The sequence below is a fragment of the Phaseolus vulgaris genome, chromosome 11 (genome assembly GCF_000499845.2).
Source record: "Phaseolus vulgaris cultivar G19833 chromosome 11, P. vulgaris v2.0, whole genome shotgun sequence".
Taxonomy (NCBI): Eukaryota; Viridiplantae; Streptophyta; class Magnoliopsida; order Fabales; family Fabaceae; genus Phaseolus; species Phaseolus vulgaris.
Window position 1 is genome coordinate 15517367 of NC_023749.2, and position 10843 is coordinate 15528209.

The window sequence follows — 10843 nt, forward strand, 5'->3', positions numbered from 1 at the left end:
TTCCGTACTGGTCGAGGTTAGAAGTAAGACTTTGGATAGATGTATTGCATGTTGAGAAGAATGTGTGTGATAGCTTAATTGGTACACTTCTTAACATTGACGGGAAGACGAAGGATGCTCTAAATGCTCGTTTAGATTTGATTGAGATGAACATACGAGGCGAGTTGACCCCCATAGAAATGGGTAAGCGTACATATTTGCCCCCAACCTGTTACACCATGTCAAAAGATAAAAAATTAGTTTTTGTTAATGTCTAAAGGGTGTGAAAGTGCCACAAGGACATTCCTCAAATGTGAAGAGCCTAGTGTCAATGCAAGATTTGAAGTTAATTGGGTTGAAGTCTCATGATTTCCACATCTTGATGCAACAGTTGTTGTCGGTAGCTATTCGTGGGATCTTACCAAAAAATGTTAGACATACCATAACTTGTTTGTGCTCATTCTTCTCTTCCATCTGTTGTAAAGTCATTGATCCATCAAAACTAGATGAACTTCAAAATGAAATTGTTGTTATCTTGTGTGAATTGGAGATGTTTTTTCCTCCATCTTTTTTGACATCATGGTTCATCTAGTGGTGCATCTGGTAAGAGAGGTTAGATTGTGTGGACCAATGTACTTAAGATGGATGTATCCTGTTGAGCGGTATATGAAAATTTTGAAAGGTTATGTGAAAAATCATTATCGTCCAGAAGCTTCAATGATTGAAAGATACATAGCTGAAGAAAGTATTGAATTTTGTTCAGAGTACATGTCAAAAGAAAATCCAATAGGTCTTCCAGCTAATTCATGGCACCACAGGCGTTCTACAAGAAATGTTTACGTGGTGTGAATATTGTAAGCAAATATCGATCAGAAGTCTTGCAAGCACATTTGTATATGTTGAATAACACAGATGAAGTTATACCTTACACAGAAGCTAATAAAGCCATTGTGAAGGCAAATAACCCAAGACAAGCAGAGAAATGGGTCTTTATGGAACATAATAGAACTTTCATGCCTTGGTTTAAAGACGAGGTGTTAAAGGATTCAACGGCATCAGAGACCTTGACCTGGTTGACTGCTAGATTGAAGTTTGATGTCATTTCATGTAAAGCTTATGAAGTGAATAATTTTATATTTTACACGAAGTCTATGGATGAAAAGAGTACAATTCAAAATTTTGGTGTTACTCTTGAAGCCGAGTCAATGCAGTTTTCGACTTCGAAAGATACAAATCCAGTACTTGGATCAATGGCATACTATGGGTTTATAGAAGAGATATGGGAGGTTGACTACACTAAGTTTTTCGTTCCAGTTTTCAAGAGTAAATGGGTTGACAATAAAAGTGGGGTTAAAATTGATGAATCAGGATTCACACTAGTGGACTTTCGAAAGATAGGTTATCGAGATGAGCCATTTATAATGGTTCAACAAGCATCTCAAGTTTTCTACGTGAAAAATCCTACGTTAGAACATTGGTATGTCGTTTTACACTGGAAAAAATAAGGGGAGACCATAGATGATATTGAAAATGGTGACCCCCATTCATTCACACCAATGATAATTAATAAAGATGACGATGTACTTGATGATGTACATGCAACCCGTAAAGACCACAGTGAAGGAATTTACATATGAACATTCAACCCACACAACTCGTAAATACACATTTAGAATTTTATGTATTTGTTTTATATGGTTTTAATTCTATGCAGATTAACTAACGTTTGTTACCTAATTTTTTTAACACAGATATGGATGACGATCAGACTCCAATCAGATCCTGATTCGGACAAGGCAACAAAGGACCTACTAGATTGAAGCGTCTCGCATTGAAACGTGTTGCTGGTGAGAAGACACGTGTTGACATTGACGTCAACACTGAAGTGACTTTTGGTCCTAATGCAGATGAGTTTATGAACTATCTTGGAGTTGTTTCTCGTGTTGGCATGGCGTCTTTTTAAAGAAAGCCGTGAAAATGAAGCTTGGATGGTAAGTGAAGTTACTTAAATATTTTTATTTATATAACATTAATAAGTTAATATTATTTAATTCACTTTTTTTATTTCAATTATAACATGATTGTCGAAAGAAAGCTCAAGAGATAGCTTTAAAGAATGTTACCCCGCACATACTGTCTCGTTCGAGGTATCAAAAGCTTGAGCAATTACTGATGGTGGAAAAGGAGCAATCTAGACAGGGGACATCGTCTGAGAATGTGGAAACAGGGGTCACTTCTCCTCCATCACCACCTTTTCGCCATGTAAAAAGTCGGGTGCACCAAGTTCTGAGCAATCAAGGGTTATCATCGAAAAAATTGTAAGTTATTTTTAGCATACTTTCATTTATTTTAAAGCATTAATTATATTAAAAACTGATATGATTTTTGTCTCTTGCAGGATTCCTTGGAATCCCAAGGTAATTTTGTTCCTGAAGGTCGTCACGATATCCTGGTTGAAGCAATTGGATGACTTGAGCACTGTGGTCGTGTTCGTGCAGCTGGACAAGGGGTTGGAATTAAACTATATTTTGGAGTTTCACAACGACACTCATCCTCCTCCATCCAAGAGAGCAAAGCAGAAATGAAGACTAAGATACATGAAGAATTAATGGAGGAGATGAGAAAGGAGATTGATCGGATGCGGCTAGAGTTGCGACAAGAGTTTCTATCGCAATAACTTTGTGTTGAGCCGATTCAACCCGTTGTTAGTCCCACTCCCAAGAGCACAAAGGGGAGTTGTGCAACTCCTACAACATCAGGGGAGGATATCATTGAGCGGACGAAATGTGAGCTACTGGTAGCGGGCGACAAGCTTCCTCAGGTGGTGGCCATTGGAAAAGTCTATGAAGAGACCACCACCTTACATAACGTTCCTCTCTCCCCTGATGTGGTGAATGTAACAGTTGAAAAAGTACGAGTACCTGATGCTCGTGTTCCACTAACTTCAGATGAGGTAATCAGTGTGGCCGATGCATTTCATACATTCGTTGCCTGGCCAAGACACCTCATTCGAATTATGCCAGAACCTAATGTAATAATTTCATTTCATTATATTAATTTATATTTATATTTATATATTATATATAATTTAATACAAATGTTCTTTATTTTGTAGAACCCTCGTCGAAAACTAAGTCCGGAAAAGAAGCATGAGGTTCCGGTTGACGATCCTATACCTTCCTTAGTTGTAGCTGCTAGACAGATTGGTCCAGATCCTTTTGAAGTTCCCTAGGATGATACGTTTTTTCATGTAAACACTGAACTGCCACTGTACATATACATGACAGATTTATTAGAATTTAGAGTTGGGGATCAAGAAGAGCTCAATATAAATATAATTCATTTTTTTATGATGTAAGTATCTTTACCTATATTTCAATTTACTTTATGTTAAATTATTATTGATTATGCTTTAACTAATAACTTGTAGGTTTTTGCATGGAAAATGTGTATGGATTCTTAGATCCTGCATATACTAATTACACTAGAGCAAAGGCAGAGGAGACCCATTCATACATCACTAACACACTGGAAAAAAAAGGGAAAACAAATTTATTTATGCCCTTATATTAATGAGTAAGTTTAGTTATATGTCATCAATAATTACTATTTCATGTTTTAAATATTTACTAACTCTTTTCATGGATGATATAGGGGTCAATGGTAGTGACTTGTCTTATCAATAATTGATAAGACTGTTGTGTGGTTTTGTTCCCTACACAAGAAGATATCCCCAAGTCTTAAGAATATCATTAATACGTAAGTACACTATAAACTTAACTCTGTATGTTACTAATTAACCATCTACTAACGAAGTTTTTTGTACTAACCAGTTCATGGCATGGGTATAACATCCTTGTAAATCACATTTATGAGTGCAGCTATGGTAATAGTCGCACTTGTAAATGCCTTACCTTTAAACCCTAAACCCTGATTCCGAAGCATTTACAAGTGCGGCTACCAAAAATAGTATTTACAAATGCAGAATCGTCCTTGTAAATGTAAAATAGCCGCACTTGTTTTGCGTTTATGCACGAGAGTTCATAAATGTTATTTCACCAACCTTTTACTTTCTTTGGACTTCTTTTTATACTTCCTTAAAGGATTATGAACCGTGTTGGGTCTTCACTTGGTAAGAGTATTTTCGTTGGTCCATATTATTTGATTATTTTATTTTAAAAGTATATGTGTTATGTACACATAATCGTATTCACAGAATGTGTTTGTCGATATCAGTTTATGGATCTGTGCATATGGAGAGGCCAAGATAGTCGAGTTACATACTCAGGTATAAATTTGAACCCAGAGAGATCGATATGTCAAACGTTAGTTTTCTATGTATAAATAGTTTTCATAACGTAAGAATACAATATACCTAACTAAATGAGTTTTCTTCTCAACATATAGTTTTTATTACGTAATTTTAGTACTTATTGAAATTTAAGGTAATATAGGTATTTTTCTCGTAAAATATTAAATACGTCTCTAAAAAAATCGATATTAGTTTCATCTTTCTAAAATTTAAATACGTTACATAAGTTTCTAAAAAAAATTATATTATTTTTGTCTTTATAAAATTTAAACATATATTTTAGGAAAAACTATCACTACAACCAAATCATAAAATAGAAACCAATTTTTAGAGACCAAAATAATTAGTTGCAATAGTAACTAAATTAGAGATCATTTTAGAAACTAAATAAAATATTGGTTTCTAAATTAGTTTCTATTACTGTTAAATAATTTCTAAATTGGTATCTAATTAACAACCAAGGTTTTAACTACCAATTATTTAGTTTCTAAATTTGATCTCTAAAACCTTTGTTGCTAATTATATACCAATTTAGAAACTATTAACTAATTTAGAAACCAATTTTTTATTTAGTTTCTAAAATGATCTCTAATTTAGTTACTATTGCAACTAATTATTTTGGTCTCTAAAAATTGGTTTTTATTTCATGATTTTCTTGTAGTGTATATGATGACATTTTTTAACCAGAGTTAAATTATATATAACCAAAATCAATTTTAATTGCATATTTGATCCTTTACATTTTCAGAATAAATTAATTATAATCCAATATAATACGTCATCTACTTTCACTACGCCAAAAAAGTAGAATTAATTGCAAAAAAAAACTGACATTGATACTATAGACTATAAATAGTGTCAACTAAGTCTTCACTATTAAAAAAACAAATAAAACGTGGATTATACTCACGTAAACTTAAAAAAAAATGGTTACGTTGGTCAAACGGTCACCACTGAAAATATAAATAATAATCATAATTTAAAGTTTTAAAGGTTAAGCTCATACTATGCATCTTGAAATTAAATTTAAATAAATAATAAAATTGTGAAGGTTTAGCCTACACAAATAATTAATTTGTATTTATTTGAAAACGGCTCAGTCTGGGTGCATGGAGAAAAGACTAAAAACTTTTCAAAGTTGTGCGAGCTTCAATAGAGCTGTTGAGCAGTGCGTGAAAACTTTCGAAGTTGTGCGACCGCGAGAACCTTTGTACTCAACAACGATAGAGTAGTCGATAGCGTGCAACCGTGAGGATGTGCGACCGTGAAACCGTGGGTCTGTGACCGTGAGTTTGCATTTCCTTCATTTTTCAATCTTTGCGAGTTGAAGGTTGAGTATCTCCATTCCTGTGATGAATTTCTTTCTTTTTTTCAGTCTCTGCGAGTTGAAGACTCAACCCTATGTTTTTCCCTATCTTCTTTCTTTTTGTGTTATATTGGTTGATGTGTGTGTTGTGTAATTTTATTTTTGAAGGTTTAGCCCTAACGATTCCGTAATTATTCTCAACACTATGTTTTTTATTTCAATGGTTTAAGGGAGCTTGAGAAGTTCTATTGTGAGAACTTGAGGTTAAGACAATTTTGTGGAGTTCTACCGCTCGAGGTAAATTCTTTATAAGATATTTGTTACTCCTTTTAGACAATGAGATGTTAGAGAATATGTTTCACAATAATTCCAATAGTTTGAATTCATGATAGCTTTTTGGTGATTAGGTAGTTGATTGGATTTACTTTTTCATTCTCTCTGTTAATTTTGGCCCATAGTTATGGGTATATGTTATGAGCTGAAATAGGATCTTCACCTAAAACGGAGGGTGCATCTTCTTAGAAATAATCACATGCTCATACATTTAGTCTAGTTTTGTTCTCATTTTTTATACTTTGCAGTATGGATTGAGCAGCACCGTCGAGTGGAGACCATTTACAATGATCAAGGCAGTACCATCACTCCTTATTTTGTTGCTTACATAGATCACTATAGGTTAATTGGTGATGCTGCTAAACATTAGGCTACTTTCAACCTAGAAAACGTTGTCTTTGGTATATTTTCTTCTTCTGCATTTATACATTGTAGACTTTTAGTAGAAGAAATAAATCAACATGACTTGTTATAACTTATACAGATGCTTAAGAGGTTAATTGGTAGAAAATATAGTGATCTCATTATTCAAAAGGATAAGATGTTGTGGCTGATCCAGCCGGTTGACTTAGCGCAAAAGCGTTGCCTCGTCACGATTTTCCTCACCAGCTTGACACCATGTGCCCTCCAAGTCCACTCCACAGATAGCCTCTCTGAGAACCTGAAAAACACACAGTGGCGCCTCTGCGGCCGGTGGCGCTCCGACGCTCAAGTCAGTGACAAGAACACCCAAAATCTCAGAGAGAATATGCTCTGTAGGACCGTACTGTAGGCACACAACCCTAGCAGTATCAGCCGTAATGAAAAACGTACCTCTGCAAATTCTGTTAAGGTTACCTTTATAGCTAGGTTTCTTCTCTCTCCAGGCCGTTATGCTTTTGGGCGCGTGGCTCGCATCCAGCCCTGCACGTGTCGCCATCTGGGCTGGGATAGCAGGTAGCGCCCAGCACTACACGTGTCGTCATCTGAGCTAAGGCAACTTGAACGTCATTTCTCCATTGCTCCCAACCCTACACGTGTCATCATCTAGGTTGGAGTAACTGGTGACATCCAACCCTACACGTGTCGTCATCTGGATTGGGGCAACTTGAACGTCATTCTTGTGTAGTAACCAGCCGCACAGCTAAGTCCTCAACTCAAGGAGCAACCTAGCACATAATGCGCTGTGAAACACCACCCGACAAGGCGAGTATCGGATGCAACAAAGTGCATCATCTCTGTGATATCGCTCATCGCAAATGGCGCCCTCCTTACTGCTACGCCATGCATGTTCTAGCTGGGAAACCTTGCCACCAACAAATGTCCACTCTGGGAATCCTGTCGCTGATGAGCAAGGTGTTCCCCCCAACCCACTCGACCTTCATGCCCCATGCTGGTGCCACAATCGTCTTACTGAACTTACACGCTTGAAATTACCCTTCTGAGCCTTCAACAGCTTTAACTAAGTTTGCTGGGAGATCCGGCGATGTGCTCCTTGTGGCGGCGTGTAAACCACCCGATCTCCTAGCATTCCCGGGCGATCTCTGATCATCCCTTCTCCTAGCACTCTCATACGGCGACTGCGACGTAACTCTGGTGACCGCCGGTTACGCACACTAGAGATCGGAGAACGCCAATTCAGCGATCGGAGAACGCCAATTCAGCGATCGGCGACTATGCCCACTTCTGAACCATTCATCTTTTCTAGCCTACGCGTTCCATTGAGCACGCCCCACCCGAGCACGTGCAAGACACGTCATCACGCCTGATGACCTGGTCGGTACAGTGGCCATTCAAGATTGTTGTTGGTAATACTGTCAAAAAAAATGAAGGAGGTGTAGTGATAAAATATAAATTATTTATGTTAAATAGTTCTTCCGAATCTTACCTTGCACGATTTATTGACTTACTAGGTTTGGAGAGAAAAGAAATATACAACGAACAACCGTGGTTGGATTCTCTAAAAGGTGTTAATAGCTTTGGTAGTTGTGGATGAATAGAAAGTAATAGGTTACAATAGTGACATTTCAATATTTATTTTCTTTAAGAAAATAGAAGGACAACTGCAGAGGAGAATTAATATACTCTACCAAATGATTTATAGAAAAGTACACAGACAATGTTCTAGCATTTATATGGTGTCACTTACAAATTATGTAGCTTGCATGTTATTTTATTTCTCTTTAGAGGTTAACTCTTTTGTTTGGGTTTATTTCCTTTTATTATGATTTGCTAATGTGGTGATGCACAATCACTAAAATAGGGTAGTGGAGAAGTTAGTTACAACCTTTTCTTTTAATACCTCTACGTTTTGTAATTTTCCACTGCTTATATATGGTGGCGGCGTTTTGGAAGGGATAGATTACCACCAAAATATTTTATCTCCATCACGATCTCTCAATTCCTGTTATGCTAATCCTTGAACACTGAGAGTTATTTCAAACTTTTAGTTCTCGTTGGACGAAATTCCCCCTGAATCCAAGGTATGATTGGCTTCCATCCACTTAAAGGATTGATCTTTACAATGGAATCTCAATTATGATTTCAAAATTCAATGTTTACCCCAACTGGCCCCAATATATATCTGACATTACATTGCTTTGTGCATTCATATTATGATCCTCTTCTTTGATACAAGTGAAGCAAACTGGCAAAGTTCAAGATTATATTGATGACTTTGAATTATCCTTGACCTAGGTGACACTGCCATGAAATTCCTTGAGTATTTTTCTGGCTGGATTAGAGCATAACACTCAATGAAAATGCATAGTTGTACTTCAATTGCACATGCAAATTTAGCTAAATTTCATGAGGCCTCAATGTAGAACCTGACTAATAATAGGTTTAGTACGCATCCAAATACTTCACTCTTTAAATCAACAGTAGAAGTCAAAAAATGTAACAGTCGGGGTACTCAGTCCTATCAAACACATATAACTAAACCTTTGATTGGTAAGACTTCTAGGAGGGCTAAAGGTTTATGTAAGTTCTCCGACGAGCCATGTACACCAGGTCACCAAGTAAAACATAAGAATTCTCAGAAGTTGTTGATGCAAATGGATGACGAAGAACCAATGGATGAAGAGATAGAGCTAATGGAAAGAAATGGACCGACAACTGTCCACTGTGACCTACTAATGGGCAAAATCTCAGTTTTCCATCAATGCTTTGTCTGGGAGTCTAATTATCAAACTATGAGATTATACAGTCTTTATAATAAGTTGTTGTGGAAAATTTTAATTAACAGTAGTAGTACACATAGCTTCGTAGACCTGGACCTTGCTAAGAAATTAGGGTGTAAAAATTGGAATCTGTTACACCAATTTCAATTACTGTTGCTAATGAGACTTGATTAGATGCTCAAAATATATGTAGAGGTTTTCCTTGGCAACTACAACAATACAAATTTACTTATCATGTAATGGTATTACCTTTGCGGCATTGTGATTTGGTTCAAGGATTTCAATGGTTGTCCAACTAAGGTCCAATAATATGATATTTAAGAAGCTGCAAATGGAAATTACTGTTCAAGGAAAACAGTTTGTTTTGAAGGAAGCCAACCCTTCAAGCATTAAGATGATCAATAATAAAACCTTTACAGACACAGTCCAACAAGGGGCCCAATTGTGATTTTTATATTTGAACAAGTCTGCCAATTCTTTTGAAGTTCCTAGAACTCTACCAATTCAGAAAATCTCAATTTACCAGTTGAGATAGATGACCTCATCATAAAATTCAGTGACATATTTGTTGAGCCAAAACACCTACCCCCTTGTAGAGTTACGCTTGATCACAGAATTCTTTTAGAGGAAGGTTCCATCCCTTTCAACCTGAGACCTTAGGTACTCCGTTATTCAAAAGACATAGTGGATAATCTAGTTGATGAAATGCTTAACTTTATTATACACAATAATAGTCCCTATGCATCTTCAATGGTGTTGGTTAGAAAAATGGTTCTTGGAAAGTTTGTGTAGAACATCAACAGTTAACAAACCATAAAATATCAATTTCCCATTCCTCTTATTGAAGATTAACTAGGTGAGTTAGCAGTGTATTCATGTTGGACTTAAGTTCCACTGTGAAGGATCATGTTGTGCATCTTAGGAGTTAGGACCATTTCCAATTCCTAAGAGACCAACAATTATATCTCAAAAAAGCAAAACTTTTGTTGGACAGATTATAGATATGAATAGGGATTAGGGAATATTTCACACAATATGCTCTCCAATACCCTCATTGCCTTATATTATCTACATGTAAAACTAAATGTAAAACTAAATATTTATGGACAGTTCTTGATATAATAGTCCTACTAAATTTTTGTTATCTGTAATATTTAAAACACAAAGTAAGTCAAGTAATGTCATCACGCAAAGCCATCACGAAAAGCCAAGCGAGCCCCGATAAATTAAGTACTTTATTTATAGTGTCTGTTAGAAAAAAAAAACATTAATTTTTTTTTATTTCATTGTCCACATATCCCCTTAAGCCCACACTTCTATAAATAAACAATATAAAATATAATTTTGTGTGACTAGCATGTAAGCTAAGCCCACACTTGTTTAAATAAATATTGTGTGACCAACATGTAGGCTAAACCTTTAAATAAACAATATAAAGTATAATTTTGTGTGAGAAACATGTAGGTTAAACTCATGCTTGTTTAAAAAATGTTTGGTCATCATGTAGGCTAAGTCCACGCTTCTTTAAATAAACAAGATAAAATATAATTTTTGTGGGCAACATGTAGGATAAGTCCACACTTGTTTAAAAATTGTGTGGCCAACATGTAGGCTAAACACACACTTCTTTAAATAATAATATAAAATATAATTTTGTGTGGGAAACATGTAGGGTAAGTCCACCTTTGTTTAAAAATTGTTTGACTATCATGTAGGCTAAGAAGCGCACGCTTCTTTAAATAAACAATATAA